Source organism: Felis catus, chromosome A2 (assembly GCF_018350175.1).
Source record: "Felis catus isolate Fca126 chromosome A2, F.catus_Fca126_mat1.0, whole genome shotgun sequence".
Lineage (NCBI taxonomy): Eukaryota > Metazoa > Chordata > Mammalia > Carnivora > Felidae > Felis > Felis catus.
Window position 1 is genome coordinate 79,978,833 of NC_058369.1, and position 12,452 is coordinate 79,991,284.

Here is a 12,452-nt window from a genome sequence, read left to right on the forward strand (position 1 = left end):
TTATCTCCACCTTCTAGAACTGTGCTTAGCACATAGTAGGTGCTCAAAAAGTATTTTGTGAATGAATGAATGGATGAACAAGTGGTGGCCACTGCAGGGTCATATCTCATCTAAGCTTACCTTCTTGCTAGTGCTATTCGTGCCTGCAGGGAATCTCATAGGCTCTGGATGTTGCCCTACCTAGATGGAAAGTGTGCAGCACCATGGAGAGCAAATCTAAAAATCACTCTTACTAGGAAAACACGCAGCAAATGTTGGTTGACTGAACAGTATTTCATGAGTACTTACTCTGTGTCTAATACTAGGGTCATTATGAGGATTAACTCAATTAATCTCAATAAATCAATCTGGCAGGCTCTATTCTCATTTTCATTAGTTAGGATCAGTAAACTGAGGCCCTAATGGTTAAATGTATCACCCACGACCATACAGATGGTAAACTGAAGGGTCAAGATTTGAACCCAGGGCATCGGACTCTAGTGGCCACACTGCAAACTGTCAGAGAAAATTCACAATGGAACCCATACAAGGGGTCCCTTCCATGCAAGGAACGAATGAATGACAAAAAGAAAATGCTAGAAGGGTGCTTGGTGGCTTAGTCAGTTGAGCATCTGGTTCTTGGTTTCAGTTCAGTCATCATCCTAGGTTTGTGGGATTGAGCCCTGAGTCAGAGTCCACATTGAGCATGGAGCCTGCTTAAGATTTTCTTTGTGTCTCTCTCTCTCTCTCTCTCTCTCTCTCTCTCTCTCTCTCTCTCTCTCTCTTTCTCTCTCTCCCTCCCTCCCTCTCTCCCTCCCTCTCTCTCCCCCCCCCCGCCTCCCTCTGGGCTGTGGGGTTATTTTGTCTCCTCTCCCCTACTTGCATGCACTCTGTCTAAAATAAAAAGACAGAAAATGCTACAGAGTATGAATGTATCTGTTTAATGAATATAAATCCGGCTGACAATTGTGTCCTACCTGCATCAAAATAAAAGGTATTTCTACCTTTCCAAAGCTACAATGGCCTTTGGTGATCTAAGAACATCAATTGCTCATCTCTGTTGAGATAAACAAGCTTTTCAGCGCTATAGAGATCTAATAAAGGAACTCCTTGGGCATCTTTTATCCAAACCATCACAAATCTGAAGCTGCCATCTCTGCCCCCCAGGACCTGAGCAGGCCACACTGAGTAGACTGTGCACATGCATGTTGATTAGCTAGTCAATGGAACACTGGAACCGTGTCAGCTGGCTTTTGGCCCTAGCTCTTCCTTCTGTCCACTTCCCACTGTGCAAGTGTTTGTCTCTACTGGACAATGGCAACTGTCGCATCTTATCTGGCATCTGGGCTTGCCATCTTGGTCCCTCTCACCCAGCCAGACCCCACTCATGTCTAATAGGTCTCAACAAGTGATTCCAGGAGGTGAATGATACTACAGAATATTTAAAGTCAGGAGGCAAAGGCGTTGGCGATATCCAAGTACATCCAGGAGAAACAGAAGAGGGAGACAGAGGTGAAGTTTCGGGAGGAGCCTGACTCCCTAATGGAATCCAGAGATGGGAAAGTCCTCCTGAGGATTTAGTTATTCTAACCATCCGGTCTGACCTTTGCATCAAGTAGAAATACTAAACAGAATGATCCCAAGACAAGGTAGCGAGGCATGACAGGGAAAGAGTTTCTTGAGGTGGATGAAAGAGTACTCTAAATGAGAAATAACAGAGCAAAAGAGATGCTTTAAGACTCAATTTGCTAGGTTAAATATGCTTTACAGAAGTATTACTCTGTGATACATTTAGACAGAATGAACATGGGCTGTGAAGAAAATTCTCTCCTCAGATGTATGCGCTCAAGCCCTTTGAATTAAAGTCCCTGAATGTGCAGCTGGGAGCAAAATTTGGTCCTTCATAGTTACCCTTTATGTGCTTTATGCTCAATGGAGGATGTGATGCTATGGGTATTAATAGTGCCTGATAGAGTAATGGACAATGCAACTGACTTTAGATTTTCCACCACAAGGGGCCAGGGAAAATCATCTGGTGCACCTACACCCTCAAATACTCCAAATATTCAAGTCTGTCTTCTGTGCCAAGCTCTTTCAATAAAAGCAGAAAATAACAAAGGGCAATGCTTTGATTTCTAGGAGCTTCCCTCCATTTCAAAGTTTTCTCACTGCTCCAGCTTGGCTTTCACAAATATATGCTGGAACAGCAAAGACAGAGAAATGGGAGAAGCAACAGTGATGGAAAAATTTACATTATACACAAGTCATTAGCCCCCAGATACCTGAAGGGCTAATCGGTGAGAGGGACTGAGAGTCTACTGTATGATAGGCATTTCCTTATGCTGTCTTAGTCCATCTGCATGACATCCTGGGCAGGTGTTCCCAACCCTCCTTCTACAGATGAGGACAGTGATGCTTTAGTCCCTTATCCAGAGTCTCCTAAGTGGTGAGCAATAGTGCAGGTTTGGTGAGGATTCAAATTCATGTTTAGCTGCTCTGAAGACTATTTAGTATCCCACCTGCATCATGGAGCATTTGGAGCCTCTTTTTCTGATGTATTAAGATGTCCTTTGTGACACTGCTTCATTAATCCTCACCATCTTTTCATGACGCAGGAGAATCCCACTGCCTCTTATTTTTCAAATGAGACAATGGTGCTGCACGGTAGCTCCTGGAGAACCTGGCAGTCTTGTTGGGGTGTCTGGGGGTTTGGAGTAGTTAGGGTCCATGTGGGGACTGCGAGCGGAAGGAGCACGGTGAGGGCACGCTGCAGGAAGGGGGGCTGCAGGTTACTTTCTCATCGTGGCAGTGCACTGTCCTAGATTTTCTCTGATACAGGACATGGTTACACATAGGCTGGCATATAACTCCAGGCTCTGAATGTTGCTTCTTGCTTGTTGTTGTTGTTGTTGTTGTTGTTTTTATAATTTGTTTTTCCCTCAAAAGAAAACAAACCCAGTTTTTCTTAAAGAAAAAATACTTGTAAGAATAGAAAAGTTGTGGGAGCATGACTAGTTTCCCTTCAAAGCTCTCTTTACCTAAGTTGGAACTGCCTGAACTGAATTTTCTAGCAATCAGGGGATGAAAAACTGTGTAGACTGCACTTTTGTCAAAACTCTCTCTGGTTATTTTCACTATTGTTATACATGTACAGTGTATGTGTGTGTGTATGTGTGTGTGTATGTATATATATATACATATATGTATATATATATATATATATATATATATATATATATATACATACACACACACATACACACACATATTACACACACACACATATATATTGTACATACAGTACGCACAGTATATACATATATGTAACTTTAGAGAGAGAGAAAGTGAGTGAGAACACACATGCAAATGGAGAGGGGGCAGAGGGAGAGAGAGGGAATCTTTTTTTTTAATTTTTTTTTTTTCAACGTTTATTTATTTTTGGGACAGAGAGAGACAGAGCATGAACGGGGGAGGGGCAGACAGAGAGGGAGACACAGAATCGGAAACAGGCTCCAGGCTCTGAGCCATCAGCCCAGAGCCTGACGCGGGGCTCGAACTCACGGACCGCGAGATGGTGACCTGGCTGAAGTCGGACGCTTAACCGACTGCACCACCCAGGCGCCCCAAAGGGAATCTTAAGCAGACTCCACACTCAGCACAGAGCCTGATGCAGGGGCTCAATCCCACCACCCTGGGATCATAACCTGAGCCTAAATCAAGAGTTGGGACACTCAAACCGACTTGAGCCACCGAGGCACTCCAGTATTTTTTTTTTATTTAGAATAAAAATGCAACTTGATTGGGATGCCTGGGTGGCTCGGTTGGTTAAGCATCACGCTTCGGCTCAGGTCATGATCACATGGTTCACGGGTTCGAGCCCTGCGTCAGGCTCTGTGCTGACAGCTCAGAGCCTGGAGCCTGCTTCGGATTCTGTGTCTCCCTCTCTCTCTCTGCCCCTCCCCTGCTTGAACTCTGTCTCTCTCTCTTTCTCTCAAAATAAATAAACATTAAAAAAAAATTTAAAAAAGTGCAACTTGATTAAGCTAACTTAGCTTAGATATGAATAAAATTTTTATTTTTATTTTATTATTTTTTTAAAATTCTAGTTAGTTAATATATAGTGTAATATTGGTATCAGGAGTAGAATTCAGCGATTCATCACTTGCATATAGCACCAGTGCTCATCATGACAAGTACACTCCTTAATCTCCATCACCAATTTACCCCATTCCCCCACCCACCTCCCTTCATCAACACTCAGTTTGTTCTCTACAGCTAAGAGTCTCTTATGTTTGGCTTCCCTCTATTTTTTTCCCTTTCCCTATGTTCATCTGTTTTGCTTCTTAAATTCCACATGAGTGAAATCATATGGTATTTGACGTATTTTGCTTAGCATAATACACTCTAGCTCCACCCATGCTGTTGCAAATGGCAAGATTTCATTTTTGATGGCTGAGTAATATTCCACTGCATATATACACTGCATCTTCTTTATCCATTCATCAAAATTCTTAACTTGTAAAGCTGAACATGATCCCATGGTGAAATGGTCAATTTCTAGGTATCCATATATTATGAGCTACAGGGGAAAAGGTACCAACAGAATAATTTTTTTATTCTTTCTAGTGCCTCCCCAAAGTCGAGCCATGTCATTTGTTGTCCAATCAGGTCACTCTTGAGAGTGACACTGAGTGCCCTTAGTAATTATATCAGGTCAGCAGGCATAAACTGGGACTCCTGGGGAAGCCAGGATGGATACTCATGCAATGCAAAGGGAAGCGACTGTTTCTTCTTTCGTATATTCCATGAGCAGTCCAGCAATCCATGATTCAAAAGGCACCTGTGACCTCTAACATTCCCCACTACAGGGATAAGTCCTTTTATTTTTTTTCCTACTCTCTTCCTTTATTTTTACCCACTTCTGCTTGCCTTTGATGGTGGACAGGCCAGGCTGCAGACCCTTGGTGACAGTCGAGCCCCCTGGGAGGCCTTCATGGGGGTGCTGTGTCTCCTCTGGGGAGTGAGGGCTGCGTCCAGGTCCTGAGACCAGTGGGCCAGACTGCAGCCTGGACCTTTATGAGGCTTCGGGCTTTGAGAGTTGGTATGTTTGGGGACAATTTTTTCCTCTCACCTTCTTGCTTATTCCATTTGTCTGATCTCTTTAGCTGCTCTAGCCTGGGGAGACTTTACCCAACACCCCTGTGGGATGTCCAGCTGACTGTATTCTCCAGAACCCTAGTTGCCTCACTCCCTGAGAAGGACTGTCAGGCCAGTATCTCCTGAGCATATGTCTTGCACCTTTGGGACACCACTCCTTTATGGGAAGAAGTCTGAGCATCTAGGTCCATTGGCTTCAGACAAGAGGACAGAGGAGGGGGCCAGATGTGAGTTACTGAGCTCTCTGTTTCCTGGGGCAGGGTCTCTCCCCTCCCTATCTTGTGAGGCTATTCCCTTGACCTTTTTCCTGCAAATTCAGTGAGCAGCAGCACCCTCCCGCCTGCCTGTGCTTTGAGGGGGGCTGGGGATAGATACCCAGGGGCCCTGCATCTCTGCTCTGAGGGCACAGAGCCCAGGGAGCTTGGCTATGTTTCTGAGAACATCCCATAGGAAAAGGCCTGGGGCTGTGTCAGAGCCTCTGGCGAATGAGGTCTCCAGGGCTGATTTATGAGTTAGGCATGGCAGGAATGAGCCGCAAGGAGAGAGTCTACAACTAGGGAACTGATGGCCCATTTCTGCTTCCTCTTGGGTTGCCCATACCTGGATCATTAAGTTCTGCCGTGGGAGCCACAGCTGAAGAGAAAGCTAGTTCAGAGAAGAATGTGCAGGATTTCGACAGTACTGTTTGACTAGAAGGGCCTGGGGGTGGACAGTGTGGAGCTGAGATGGCCTGATGGGCACGGGACAGATGCCTTCAAATATGCAAAGGGCACTGTGGTCTGGAAGAGGATCTAACTTCCTCTGTGAGGTCCCCAGAGGGTAGTGGAGGCCCCTGAGAGATAGGCCTTCACCCAAAGATGGGAAATGCCTTCTGAGGGAGCCAGTATGGTGACATGGGCCAAACATTTCCAAAATAGCTTTAAGAATAAATCAAATAAAATAGCTATTATTCATTGAATATCTTCCATTTGCTAGGTGCTTTACATAAGAGGAGACAGCCTGCTAATTAATTACCTACTATCTACTCTCCCCTTTTGCCGTAATCCCCTATATTGTTGGGGGTGCTAATATTTCCAGCTAAAATCCTAACTTTTCCAATCTCCCTTGAAGATGGGGATGGCCAATGAATTATAAATAGTTGGGTGAATTATAAATAAAACTTGTTGGGGTTAAAAACTCAGCTGGGAGGCAGGCTTTTTTGTCCTTCCCTCTTCTTCCTTCTTCCAGTTTGAAAGGCAAATGCGATGGGTGGAGCAGCAGCACAAGGTAATCTTAAGGATAAAGGCCTTATCTTATGACCACAAGGTAATCTTAAGGATAAAAGCCACATACTAAAGACAATACAGCACAGAAAAGAAAGAAACGGGGACACTCTTGATGTTATGGAAGCTTCTTGTCTACCCTAAACTGCTACCATTAGACTTCATATTATATAAAGAAAAGCCAACCTCTATTGGGTTTAATGCATTTTTATTTGGGTTTTCTGTTCTATGCAGCTGACTTAATCCTAAAACACACATTATTTCATTTAATCCTCACAAGAATTCGAATGATGGGTCTTATCACATCCATTTTATAGGTAGGGAAATGGAGGCTCCCAGAAGTTAAATGACTTGCCCAAGGTCACACAGCTAGACAGTGGCAGAGTTAAGATTTCCTGCGTCAATCTGACCCCAAGTCCCTCATATTTCCATACTGCTCCTCTTTTCACAGAGTAGCTAATGTGTGATGGCGAATTCCGTGCCAATACATTGGATGTGGACTACTCTTGCTGTCGACACGTGCACCAGTCCATCAGGCTGACTGTTGGTACACTTCACCCATGCCGGCTGAGTGGAGAAGTGAAGGGAACGCTTGTATCGTTCTGACCTCAGTCCCAGTTCTATCACTCTCCTACCTTCAAACATACTCTCTTTCCCTTTCTTACACGTGCCTGCTAGAAATGGATAATCAAAGCTAAGTCCTGTTCCATCTTGAATTACTACACCCTCTGCCCTCAGTGTCCACTCTGTGTGTCTAGACATCACCTGAGTCACATGCACATAATTCAAAGAAGGCAAGTCACAACTGGGGCCCTGTGCTTTCCAAGCTCCTAAATCTTGTTTGAATAGTTTATTAGCCATCTCTTTTTTTTCTCCCAGCTTAGTGGCCATATCAGCAAACGTGGAGGTTGATTTACAGTTTGTCCTTTGTGCACTCTCTGAAGTGGAGCGAAAAATTGAAAGGCTTATGTCGAGCCCATTCATTCACAGACACATTCAAGATCAAATTAATTTTAAAGCTCTTATGGGCTAATTTAATGTTTCTAAGTTTTGCTTTACAAATCTATAGTGATTTTTATGGCATAATATATATTTCAAGCTAAAGCTATTGCACACTTGGAAATACAATTTTTTATATAACACATTCTGGGATGAAATACGTCCTAGGAGGAGAAACGAGGCTCAGAACGGAGAAGCCCAAAACTGCTTAATAAGTACAATCACCAGGAGGCAATTATCCAAAAGGGCTTCAAGTCAGGGAATGTTAGAGCTGGAAGGGACTGAGGAATTACCCAATCCAGCCCGTCATTTTAGAGTTGGGGAAACTGAGACCTAGGCTGTCAGGGGTCACATTGCTGGTTACGATGGGACCAGGCCTCCAACCTGGGCCTTCCAAACTCTTCATTCAGAGAAAAGATACTTACAGAATATTTGGGCAATAGACTTTTTTTTGGAATGAACTCATCTTCCTTCTCTGAAATTATTTATCAATCTCAGGAGCTATCAGTAATATTCTCTGCATACTGTGCTGCAAGACTGTCTGTATCCAACAGCATATACCATCACGTATCACCGTTTTTGTGTCTCATATTGCTACTGTCTGTAATCCTGTTGGACACGTCTCTGCTCACCTCCTCATGCAGATTATAAAGTTCTGCAGGCTTGGGACTCCATGTTACTTTGGTTTTGTATCCCTTGCAGGGCACAGCCCCACACCAGTCACACTGGGGTAGACACTTCACAAGCACTTCTTGGTTAGAATGAACAATGAAAACAAAGCAGTCTCTGGGTATCAGCCCACTCTCCTTTCGAATTCTATCTTGACTTTTTCCTTCCCACCCATCTCCTTTCTCTCTGTGTTAGCCTTTTGCTGAACATCACAGCCATTTGAACCTCTGTTTCATCCAGGATTCCCCCAAGCTGAAATGGCTCATTTGGTCTTAGGGGTGGATACAGACTGCTTTGCTAACGGGCCACTGTCAGCCCACAGGATGTCTTTGTGTCAATTAGAAAAAGTAACTCCTTCCTCTAGGCCGGTGGTTCTCAGCGAGGGGAAATTTTGGATCCTAGAGGACATCTGACAATGGCTGGATATATTTTGGATTCTTACAACTGAGGGGTGTTACTGGCATATAGTGGGTAGGGGTCGAGGATGCCGCTAAACACCTATACAGGAAGACTCCCCTTCCCCCCAGAGAACCAGCTGGTACAGAATACTAATTGTGGTGACAATGAGAAACTGTGTAGCAGAAGGAAAACTTTCAAAATTAGGATGATTTAGAGACTTCTTTTTTACCTGATAAATGTGTTCAACTAAGCATTTAGCATTTCCTGCATCAAATACCTACTTGGACCACGACTGAGTACTTCTGGACATTTGAATTTAGAAACATCGTGACTGCACTAGAGTTGCATTTAGGCTCTATGTTTTCCACCTTTGATAAAGACCCTTCAGACAAAGATCACTTCTGGAACACGGCCTGATCCCTGGGTTACTGAAACCCTAGACCTAGTCTCATGGAAACCTTCTTAAGCGATAAAGCTCCATTTATGGTCATTAGGTGTGAATCACTGAAAGACCTTCCCTGACTTTCCTCTCTATGTGAGACTGTCACCAAGCTCTACGTTACAGTCCCTCATGCTTTGCTAAATAAGCTCCTTCTCTCCCCGGTGTTGATGCCCTCTTAATATATGCAGCCTGCTATCATCTCCACCCTACAATTCAGGGGAGCTAAGTACCTCTCTAAAACTCTTGGTAAATTTACCAACCTTTGATTACAGTACTTAATCTGTGTTTGCAAAGTACTTCACCTATATCCTTATTTGTGCAATTTATTGTATCTAAATGAGTTTCACTTGGAGCTGGTTGAACTGGTGATTTTATTCATTTCTGTGGGAACTCCTGCTTTTGCAGCTCTAGAAGCTCTGCTACTTTAGCCTTTAAAAAGGGCAAAACGAGGGGGCACCGGGGTGGCTCAGTAGGTTAAGAGTCCAACTTGGGCTCAGGTTGTGATCTTACGGTCCGTGGGTTCAAGCCCCACTTTGGGCTCTGCACTGACAGCTCAGAGCCTGGAGCCTGCTTTGGATTTTGTGTCTCCCTCTCTCTCCCCCCCTCCCCTGCTCATGCTCTTTTTCTCTCAAGAATAGATTAATATTTAAGAAATGGCCAAATGAGGTTACAAAGCAGTGTAGTGAGGTGGTCACGCTGCAGGTTAAATCAGATATCCTGAATTCAGTGTCTCACCTCATTCACATCACATGGAATACACATCACATGGACCTTTAAGAGGTCCAGCCTTTGTCTTCCAGAACCTTTTGGCCCACACAGTTTTATCTCCTGGAACTTCAAGATTTGGTTCTAAGGAACAGGGACAGGTAAATGTATTTAGGGGATAATTCAGTATTCAATTTCTGAATATTCCCCACCTCAGCCCTCACTTCAGAGTGAATCTGCTTTAAACTGCCTCTTGCCCACAGCTGTGAGTGCTTCTGCATCGGAACTCGTACTTCCTTGCCTCTTTTCCACGTGCAGAGGCAGCCCTGCCATGCTGTGGGATGGATGCTGTCAGCAGAAGCCTGTGCTGTTGATGAATGGTCCACAGAACCTTGAAGAAGGAAGTGGGGCAGCCTGCTCAGACTCTGTTTCCACTGTCCTCATGGACACTTGCTAAAACTCACGGAATGGACTTTCTTTGGCAAGCACTCCTGGCACCCTTATTAAAAAATTCAACACCGCATCATTTCTTTTTTTTAAGGGCAGAAAACAGGCAATAACGATTAGTCTAGGTATTCAGAAGAAGTGATGTCAGCAAGATGGCAGAATCAGACGTTTGTCACTTGTATCCCCTCCTCAACAACAACTATTTGGAATCTACCACATCCACTAAAAGTGTCTTTGTCGGAGCTTTAGGATCCAGGTAGAAGACTGTGATACTCTGGTGTAGTTCAAGAAGGAGGAAAACTGTTTTAGGAGACAGGACTGCATCCAGGAAGCTGAGTCACCAACCATGGTCCCAACCACAGACCCAGAAACAACTCCATACCATTGAGGGGTAGGCTACAGGCCCGTCTGGCTTTGGTTCTATCACCAGCACCATATGCCAAGGGATCTAAGTGGAGTCTCATTCACCTGTGTATCAAGTAAAGTAATAGGCATACAGATCTTAGTCCTGGCTGTGGACCTTAAAGTGCCCCATGAACCAACTCTAGTCACTCTTGGCCGTGGTCCAGGAACCCCGGGAGAACACTGTCTTAGACCATCACCCAGGGTTGAAAGAGCATTTGTGGAAATCTAGGAGCCCAGAAGAGAAGTTCCAGCACATGGGTGGAGCAAAAAAAATTTGATATTGGAAACACTGAAGAGAGTAAGAGGAACAGTTGACTTTACCTGCATCACCCTACCCCCAAGGTGGCAAAGTTCAGGGCTCAGGGAGCCCTTCTAGGCCTGTAATTTCTACCCATGGAAGAAAGTGAGAATGTGAGAGCTCAGCTTCTCTAGTTGCATGAGGCACTGCCAAAGACGCTCACTTCTTTCTTGATGAATCATGAGCTGCACAACTACGGGCCAAAACATATCAAGGTGACATGGATCCTACTAGCCACATCAGGGAGTCTACTGGAAACCATGAGAACAAACAATCTGAATTACTAGAGATCCAGAAGGAGAAGAGAGGGAGAAGAGGACAGAAAGCCTTTTAAAGAAATGATGGCAGAGAACTTCCCAAATGTAGGGAGAGATTTGGGCATCTAAGTTCATAAAGCTATAGGTCCCCAAACTCAACTTAAAGAGGTATTCTCCAAGGTACATTGCAGTAGTTCCCCCTTACCTTCAGGGGACACTTTCTAAGACCCCCAGTGGATGCCTGAAACTATGGATACTACCCAACCCTATGTATAGACCATGTTTTTTGCAGTATATGCGTACTTATGATAAAGCTTAATTTATAAATTAAGCACAAAGATTAATAACTAATGATAAAACAAGTATAATAATATACTATAATAAAAATTATGGAATGTGGTCTCTCTTGTTCAAAATATTTTATACTCACCCTTCTTATTGTGATGATGTGAGATGATAAAATGCCTATATGATGAGATGAGGTGAGGTGAAGGACACAGATTTGTGACATAGTGTTAGGATGCTACTGACTTTCTGAGGATATGTCAGAAGAAGGATCATGTGCTTCTGGACCACAGTTGACTGTGAATAAGTGAAACCGTGGAAAGCAAAACCATAGGTAAGGGGAGAATACCGTATAATAAAACTGCTAAAGAGAGAATCCTAAAAGTAGGGGAGAAAAGAAACTTGTAACTTATAAGAAAATCCCAATAAAGCCAACAGTGAATTTCTCAGCGGAAAACCATATAGTCCAGGAGAGAGTGGGATGATATATTCAAAGTGCTGAAATTTAAAAACTGCCAACAAAGAATACTCTAAACAGCAAAGTTGTCTTTCAGAAATGAAGGAGAGATAAAGAATTTCCCAAACAAAAGCTGAGAAAGTTCATCACCACTAGACATGCCTTAAAAGAAATACTGAAAAGAGTTCTTTAAGCTGAAATAAAAGGACGCTAATTAGTAACATGAAAATGTGAAAATATGCACCATGCTGGTCAAGGTATTACACACACACACACACACACACACACACACACACACACACACACATATATATAGTCAAATTCAGAATATTCTAATATGGTAGGGGGTTAACAACTCTATTATAAAGGTTAAAAGGACAAAAATATGAAAAAATAACTATAGCTACAATAATTTTTTAATGAATACATAATATAAAAAGTACTAAGTTGTGACACCAAAAGTATAAAATGGGGGGACTAAAACAGTAAAGTTTTTGTATGTGATTTATGTTAAGTTGTTATCAGTATAAAATAGCCCGTTATATCTTTAAAGTGCTTTATGCAAATTTCATGGTAACCACAAAGCAAAACCCACACAAAAGATAAGGAGAAGGGAATCAAAGCATACTATCACAGAAAATCATCATGTCACAAAGGCAGACATCAAGAGAGGAAGAAAGAAACACGGGAA

At 43.3% G+C, this 12,452-nt stretch overlaps 1 protein-coding gene across 3 annotated transcripts in view; it reads right to left on the bottom strand.

Annotated features, from left to right (window-relative positions):
• Positions 1–12,452, bottom strand: part of LHFPL3 (LHFPL tetraspan subfamily member 3) — a 574,983-nt gene that overhangs the window by 66,980 nt on the left and 495,551 nt on the right. The window lies entirely within an intron of this gene.